The sequence below is a fragment of the Manis pentadactyla genome, chromosome 2, assembly GCF_030020395.1.
Source record: "Manis pentadactyla isolate mManPen7 chromosome 2, mManPen7.hap1, whole genome shotgun sequence".
In the NCBI taxonomy this organism is placed as follows: domain Eukaryota; kingdom Metazoa; phylum Chordata; class Mammalia; order Pholidota; family Manidae; genus Manis; species Manis pentadactyla.
The window spans coordinates 151216680-151225073 of record NC_080020.1 but is presented as its reverse complement, the minus strand read 5'-3'; the positions used below and the strand labels follow the sequence as shown (position 1 = coordinate 151225073).

Here is an 8394-nt window from a genome sequence, read left to right as displayed (position 1 = left end):
ATTGCAGGATCAAATGGTAACGCTATGTTTAACCTGTGAAGGAACTGCCGGTCTGATTTTCAATGGGACTGCACCATTTTACATTCCCTCCAGCAGTGTATGAGGGTTCCAATTTCTCCACATCCTCACCAACACTTTTTATTTTCATTTTTTGTTTTATTTTTTAAATAATAGCCAACCTAGTGAGCATGATGTGGTATCTCACTGTGACTTTAATTTGCATTTCCTTAAAGACTCAAGAATTTGAATGTTTTTTCATGTGCCTATTGGCCATGCGTATATCCTCCCTGGAAACCAATTTATCTACTTTTTTCCCTCTTGTTGCTGGTGCTTTTGGTGTCATATCTAAGTATCCTTTGCCAAATCCAAGGTCATGGAGATTTACCATTATGTTTTCTTCTAAGAGTTTTATAGTCTTAACTCTATTCACATTCGATCCATTCCAAGTTAAATTTTTTATATAGTGGGATCCAACTTCATTCTTTCCTGTGTTGGTATCCCATTGTCCCAGCACCATTTGTTGAAAAGACTGTCCTTCCCCCTTGAATTGTCTGGGCATCCTTCTCAAAATCATTTGACCATACACATGAGGGTTTATTTCTGAACTCTCATTTCTATTTCCTTAATGGTTCATACTTGCCACCTGGAGTATTCTAATATTTTTATTTTTAATGTTAATTTAAGAGTATTGTGTCAACTTTTTGACCTGTTGGCCCAGGTCAGTGTCATTTCCCTTTAGACCACCAGCTCCTTGTGAGCCCCAACAGTGGCCTACCAAACCCCTTGTACAGCAGCAGGCACAGCTCACTGCGATTAATGAATCTGCCTTGGTAATACACCTTCTCACTTAATGTTCCTCTCTGCCAGCTTCTCCTTATCTGAAGGGCACAATCAAGCCAACTGGCTCTGGACACAGCCTGAAGTCACCAGGTCTTGGCTCTGCACCATGATTTGGACTTGGCCAAACTCAACTCTGATGAAAAGCTAAATGAGAACAAGGTTAAAGATAGGATGATAATATCTTAAAGCAGTTCATTTCCATGGAGTAGGACAAGTGGGGAGGGAGAGAGTGAGATCAACAGAGAGAAGAAATGACCAGAAAACACTGAGAGAAAGGGAAGGAATAAGGGGATAGGAAAGCAGGAGGAGGATTGAGGAAGGCAGCTTAAAGTGCAGAGTGCTCAGAGCACAGACCTGGGCAGGGGAGAGACCCATGTCCACTCTGCTCCCTGCTAGCAGCCTACCTGTGCAAGTAACCTAACCCCTCTAGGGCTCCCTTCCATCATCTTTCAAAGAAAACTGCCCTCACAAGGTGGTTGCGAGGAGTAAATAAATCAATGCATGCATGTTCTTGGTCCCGGGCCTGGCACAGGAAGAGCAGTACGCTCAGCTCAAACCATAGGAGAGCTGACCGGTCACTACCTGCTTCATCACCAGCTGTCTAAATCAGTAACTGTCAAACTTTATATCCATTAGCCTCTCCCAAAAGGCTTGTTGACACAGTTTGCTGGGGCCTAGCCCCAGGGTTTCTGATTCAGCAGGTCTGGGTGGGGCCTGAGAATTTCCATTCCTAACAAGTTCCTGGGCTGATGCTGATGCTGGTCCAGGGAACACACATTGAGAGCCATTGGTCTGAATTATTAAGGGTCAGGAAAACAAAATGCCACCCCTTGGCATCTTAAATTCTCAGTGAAAAGTCTTTAAGTAAAGGCCCCAGTACTCAGTCCGTCCCACATACAGACACTCTGCATCATCAGGACCTCACTAATATCATAAAAAGGAAAAGTGACTTACTGAGGAATTTCTAGAATGTAAAAATACAGTCAAGCCCAGTTGCCATGATGAAAGCATTTTTCATTTGGAGGCAAACCCACATTTGCCTTGAAATCTAAAGCGACATGCCATAGCACATGTGCGCTGAAAACACTGAATGAGGTTCTCTTCATTACACAGTCATGTTCCCTGTCAATGCAAGTGTTAGACCAAAGCCATTGAGAAAAGCTTTTTTCTCACCGAAACCATACGACAAAGCACACTGATAAAATAATGCTTGCCTATACAGGAAATGCGTAGCCTGCTGCTTACTTGGGAGGGGCTATAAATAGCTCCTTGGAGAACATTCTTCCATAATTAGCTTCTCACTTCAAGTGAACTATGTGTAATGAATTTCATATCACTAAATATTCTTCCTGGGCAAAATACATGGTAGAACATCCATTTGTTAGGATAGAAACTTAACTACTCAAACAGCATTGAGGAGAGCTCAGAGAATTTAGAAATGCAACAGAAATGGAAACCATGGCGGGAAACCAACAGAAAATGCCCACTTACAGATACATGTAAGCACATTAAATTACCTCTTCTTAGCTGAGTTAAATGGGACATGAGCTGAGAACAGCTAAAAACAATGGCCACCTGTGTGTCAATGCAGCTGTCTTTCTGCCCTGCGCTTAAAGGGTGTTCCTTGAACTTGCTGGAAAAGTGCATGTCTCAACAGCTTGCCTGTGCCTTCATGAATGCCGGCTTGGAGCAAACACCTTGCTGATTTGAAGCAATTTCTTCTATGCTGCTTTAGCTCTGACTCTACAGTTGCTTCTGAAATCCTCTCAGCTAATCGCAGAAGCTGAAAAACACCTCCCATCCTTCTGGCACATTTACAGCTCACCCACATTGTGTCCCTCAAATCTTCCTTCTTCCAGCTCCCAGCACCCTGGACACAAAAGACCTTTCTTCCATTCTATTTTCTCCATGCTGTGAAACCAGTGTTCTTCCCCACATTCCATAGGCTCACAGGTGATAGCTGTTAGTTTAAGGTGGGGTTAAGTAAATACTTCCACGGAACACTCCTAATCTGGGCTGAGCATTTCCCCAAGACAACAATCAAGTTCCAGTGAGAAAGACTCCATCCCTGACCTCTGCACAAACCAGAAGGATGCCCAGAGGTAACAGCTGAGTGAAGCTTCCTCCTGGGTTGGCCTACACTGATCCCAGTCTCATGGACCAAGAGAGAGAGGCTTGACCAGCACTCAAACTTTCCCTTTCACAGGAGGAACTGGCTTCCTTTCCCAATCTGTGACCTAAAGTTGGTTTGAAGATCACATATGTTACAAAAGGACACTCCCACCCAGGCTACCAGTGAAGTCCAAACAGTATCCTTGGTGAGATGCCATTATGCCCATAACATGCATCGAGCCCAGTGACTTTATTTCCTCCTACGAATTATCAGGACCAAGTGTTACTCTTTTATCAGCTCCAACATTTCATCCTGGAATTCTATTTTAAGCACCTGGAAGATAGCCTCTGCAAGAATGGAGTTAAGATATTAATAACTGAGAGGAGAAAACAGAGACAAAATGTGCAGTGATGCAACAGCACACACCTGCTGAAGCATCAGTTGGTCATCCAGCAGGATTTCATGGAAAGTAAGCTACTCCACAGAAATCTTTGTATTGACATCCTGCACAGCTGGATGCTGCCTCAGGTGGGAGGGAGCATAGGCTCGGCAGTCATGGAGCAGGAATCAACCCTGCTTGGCCATGTATTTGCCAAGTGATGAAAGGCACTCTGAGCCTCTCTAAGTGAGATTCCTTATTTGTCATCTGGAAATCATAAATCACTCTCTTACAGGGCCTTAGGAAGATGAAATGAGGTGATGTAAATGCCTGGCCTGTAAGTATTAGGTAAGTGTTACCTTTTATTACTGCCTTGTTTACTACAGTAGCATTCTGAAAACCCTCTTATCCAGACAATGGAATATTATTCATTGCTAAAAAGAAATGCGCCATCAAGCTATAAAAAGACATAGAGCAACTTTAAATGCGTTTTACTTACTGAAAGAAGCCAATCTGAAAGGCTACGTACTGTGTGATTCCAATTATATGATATCTCGGGAAAGGCAGAATTCTGGAAACAGTAAAAAGATCAGTGATTGCCAGTTTAGTGGGAAAGGGCGGGATGAACAGGTGGAGCACAGCATAATTTTTAAGGCAGTAAAAATATTCTCAGGATGCTATAATGTTAGATGCATACCACTACACATTTAACCAAACCACAGACTGTACAATACCAAGAGAGACCCCCTCATGTATATTATGGACTTCAGGTGATAAAGATGTGTCAATGCAGGTTCACTGATTATAACAGATGTCCTCCTCTGGTGAGGGAGGGGCCAGGGAGCATATGGGAACTCAGTACTTTCCCACCAATTTTGTTGTAAACCTAAAACTGCTTTCAAAAATAAAGTCTATTAAAAAAAACATCCTCTTAGAAGAGAAATAAATAGGACCTAAAATCAAATGTTATTATTAGAGAGCATGTACATGAAGGGACTTCTTCTGGGAGCTTAAGTATAAGGAAAGATTATTCTCAAGTGCCCATATTGTCAATACTCTTACTGCCTCTTTCAGATAGTGTGTGTGTTGTGTTTGTGTGCATGAGCCCACACATGTACCACTACCTTCTGCAGTCTTGGGAAACACTGCAATTAACTGATGGGGATTTGCTGAGGCTTTGGGGCTTTGTCACCTCCGGAGGCTAACTCCCCTGCCCCAGATTTCCTCCCTGCACCCTCCACATCAACCTTGTAAGGAAATCTTACTTCATTCTTCAGTTTGCCAACCACATGATGGAATAGGCACAAATGCCAAGTCAAGTCCTAACTCTACCAGGCAGGCTGCATAAGGCTTTGTCTCCTGGCAGTATGCTCAGGCCCACATGAGAGCTGGCTACAGGGAACAAATCACTATCCTACACTTTTCTTTTGCTGTGAAGCTTCTGCAGGACTTAAGTGTTTAAATTCAAACCCTGATATTTCAATTGCAGGGTGGATATTCTTGAATCCTTCCTCTCAAGGTGCTCCTAAGCCCTGGCCTTACAGTCATTCAGTCTCCAGTTATTGGGCTCTGAAGCTGCTTTTTCATCCTTACACTGCCCCAGCTGTCCCTTCTGCCATGGTTGTAATGGTTTTCTTGCCTAGCATAATGTTACCTACCTAATGATGCATGGTACTGTGTTCTCTTTTTCTTTTTAATTGTGAAGTGAAAACTGCTACTCAGAGGGAAGAATCCATAAATGGGCTTCTGATATTCATATAAAAACAAAGAAGACCCTTCTATTGTGTGATTAGTCAGAAACACTGTGATAATATCTTTCAGCACAGAACCCTGCCCTTGTTGTCTATTCTTAAGCCTGTGTTTAATTTTCTAACTGTAAATACCTACTGTGGGTCCGAGGCCCTGAGCTTGTGCTATGTTTTTGTAGTAGCCACACATTCTTGCCTGCATGTATCATCATATATGGACACCTATAGTGTACATATTTTGAGAATTTAGTTGGATAAGTATTAATTAGACTGTACCACAGATTCACTTCTATGATGGAAAATAATATCCAATGAGACAGCAAATCCTTTGAATTGTTTCACTGATATCTTCAAAGATTGATATAATTGAATATCGTTAAAAATTTGGATCCTCCCCTCCCTAAATTTGGATTCTTTGAAAAATATCTGGGATTCTTGGACACATCATTGCAGCATTCAATTAATGAAGGCACATTCTTTTAAAAGACTAACCACATAAGACTTGAGAATTTCCCAAAATTGGCAATGCAGTTTTGAAATGGTTCTTTTGCTCCACGCTGTGCGTTTTAAATGCCTAGATTATGATCTAGTTTGACTTCATGATCTGGTTGATGGAAATGCCTCATGCCATTGTCACCTCCTCCAAGACTATCCTGATTTCTTCCTTAGAGCCCATGTGGTACTTTGTCTTCTAGCACTAGCCCTATTTGGCCTCATTTTTACTCATGCCTCTACATTGTAAATCCTTCTTGTACAGGAACTGCTGTAAAGTTTCCCTTGCTCCCTCACAGGCCGAGCCCAGCTTGATTCATGACAAGCCTTCAACAAACACTAATAAAAGAAACTGACCTGTCAAGTATATAGAATGAACAGATGGCAAACTTTCCTCTTCAACCCTCTTCTACATTTTGGGGGACAGGCACATTCTTTTGGAGACTGTGTTGTGCTCTAGTCCTGACTGGTTCTGTGCTGTAGACTCCACTCCCCCTTATGGTCAGACAGGTGTCCTACCCCAGTGGGATTAACAGTAGGAGATGGGGTGGAGTCTAGAATAAGTGGGACAACTACATATACATCATCTCCATGATTAAAAGGCAGAAAGCACACATTTGGTTAAGATATCCTACTGGGCAAAAAGTAAAAACAGACCATATCAAAATACTTGTTGCGTTGCAGAATTATTTGATGTTTTACTATGGTAGGCCATTTCTTTCCTAAAAGGTCATTTAATAATTGTTCAACTAGTTCCCAAAAGGAAGGAGGAGGAGGAAGTTGGAATCTCTTTCAAAGCAAGATAGGAAGGGAGGTGGCTTTAAATTCTGCATTAAATCCGGTTAAAAGCACACAGCTTTATTCTTTAGTAGATACTTGTCATGGCCATGCTTTAAGGGCACGGTGAAACCTACTTGCTTGAAGGAAAAGAAGGGGGTAGGAAAACAAAGCAAAATAAAATAAATCAAACCTTTTTTTCTCCTTTTGGAAAGGGAGGGACTTCAAAATCATAATGTGCCAAATACGTCCTCCTCCTTCCTGAAAAGCCCTCCAAGTCAGGAGCGAAGGAAGAATATCTAAGCTTCTCTCAGGACGCTCAAAGCGCCTTGCAGCTGATTATTTTTCAGGAGGAGAATTAGACAAAAATAATACAAGCGGGAAATAAAGAGAATGACCTACTTTACGGGGGTGGGGGGGGGAAGGAGCTCTGTGTGAGCGTTTTGATCTAATTGACGGTGTGGGGTTGCATGCCCAAATAAGGCGCTGTTGGTCGGGTCTGCACAGGAGAGAGCCGGTCTTGAACTCGAGGAGGTTGAGGATAAAGCAAAGGTCCTGGAATCCAGCAGGGGGTCGACCCCCAGTCCGCTGCCCAGGGTGGTGTTGAGAAGGCCCTAGGAGAGTCCTTCTGACCACAAAACCGAGTGTGAGAGAAAAGGACCTGTGCGGGCGCTTTCCTCTCCAGGGCTACTAGCCAGAATGTGCAAGGGACTGAGGGTCATCGGAATAAGGCTGCTGGGCGCACAGTGCTGGGCTTAGACACTGTACCTATGTGATGTCAGGGAAGGGGTAGAGGACCTCTCTCCTCGTCTGGGCTTTCCCCCTGGCGCCTCCATTCAGTGAACGCTGCCGCCGCGGGTAGAGGGAGGTCTGCGAGTCTAGGGGAACCCGGTGACCGTTCCGGGCCTCGACCGGGCACCTGGTCTCCCGACTCAGTCTCAAAGAACCGCAGAGTATCAAACAGCAGCTCCCGGCTCCCGGGGACTATGTGCATCTCTCTCTGTCGGGCGTTTGCGGGAGCCGTGGTGAAAGGCTCCTTGTTTCCTCGCGCGCCGCTCCAGCTTCTCTTTTCTTGGATTCTCGCCTGTCTCCTCCCACAGAGGAAAAAAAAAAAGGTCACGTATGTTTGGAAAAATATGTAGGTCAGTGGAACATTTCCTGAACTGGTACAAAAGGAGAGGAGGGCAGCGAGGAAGGGGACGGAGAGGCAGAGTGGAGCTCCGGTGGGCGCTCCTGGCAGCAGCTCCCACCCTACGTGCCTCCGCCTGGGAGTGGGCGTGGGGGTAGGAGGGGGGCGCAATTAGTCGGTTCCTTTCCACCCTTGACCCGTTTTCCGGACCGGCTCTGTTCGCCCTGGAAGAAACGCCGATTATTTTCCCCCAGCAGGCGCTGCGGTCCTCCCCTCATCCGCGCTCGCCAGCTTCTCCCCGGACCCCAGCGTCCCAACTCCTCCCCCCATCCCCTCCCCCGGCCTGCCACTCATTGAGAAATCGCTGTGGTCCCCGCGCAGGGACGCGCCCTGTGCCCGGGATCTGGCTCTGCGCGAAGTCCGGCGCGGCCAGTACGGCGTGGAAGGGCTGAGAGTAGCGTGGTGACCCCCAACGCACCGAAAAGCCGGGTAGCAGCGGGCCGGGCGAGGGTCTGCACCAGGCAGGGGAGGTAGACTCCCGGTTACCCCCAGTGACAACTTCAGCGGGACCTCAGCTGGCAGCCCCGCATTCGCTTGCTTCCCCTCTCAGCCAGTTCACCTCTAAGCACCCCCACCAACACACACACCGCACGCAGTCCCGACCCTGCGCCCCAGGCCCGACGCCGCGCGTCCCCGGCAGCCTAGCAGAGGCGGAGACGGCTTCGGGGAGCGGGGGTGTCTGCGCCGCCCAGGGACTTTGGGGGTCGGGGGTCCATCTACTCAAATGGAGCGAGGGGAGCGAGTCCAAGGCTGGTTCGCGGCCGGAGCCCGGCGTGCGGCCAGGAGCGAGACGGCCGCGCGAGCGCAGGGCAGGAGGAGGAGGAGGAGGAGGAGGAGGAGGAGGAGGAGGAGGGAG

General features: G+C 46.3%; 1 long non-coding RNA gene across 1 annotated transcript; it reads right to left on the bottom strand.

Moving 5' to 3' along the window:
• Positions 1–6242: 6242 nt before the first annotated feature.
• On the bottom strand, positions 6243–8363 carry LOC130682538 (uncharacterized). Its single transcript, XR_008995733.1, has 2 exons — positions 7957–8363; positions 6243–7433 (listed from the first exon to the last, which is right to left on the bottom strand). It is a non-coding gene; the product is annotated as an uncharacterized LOC130682538 (long non-coding RNA).
• Positions 8364–8394: the final 31 nt, after the last annotated feature.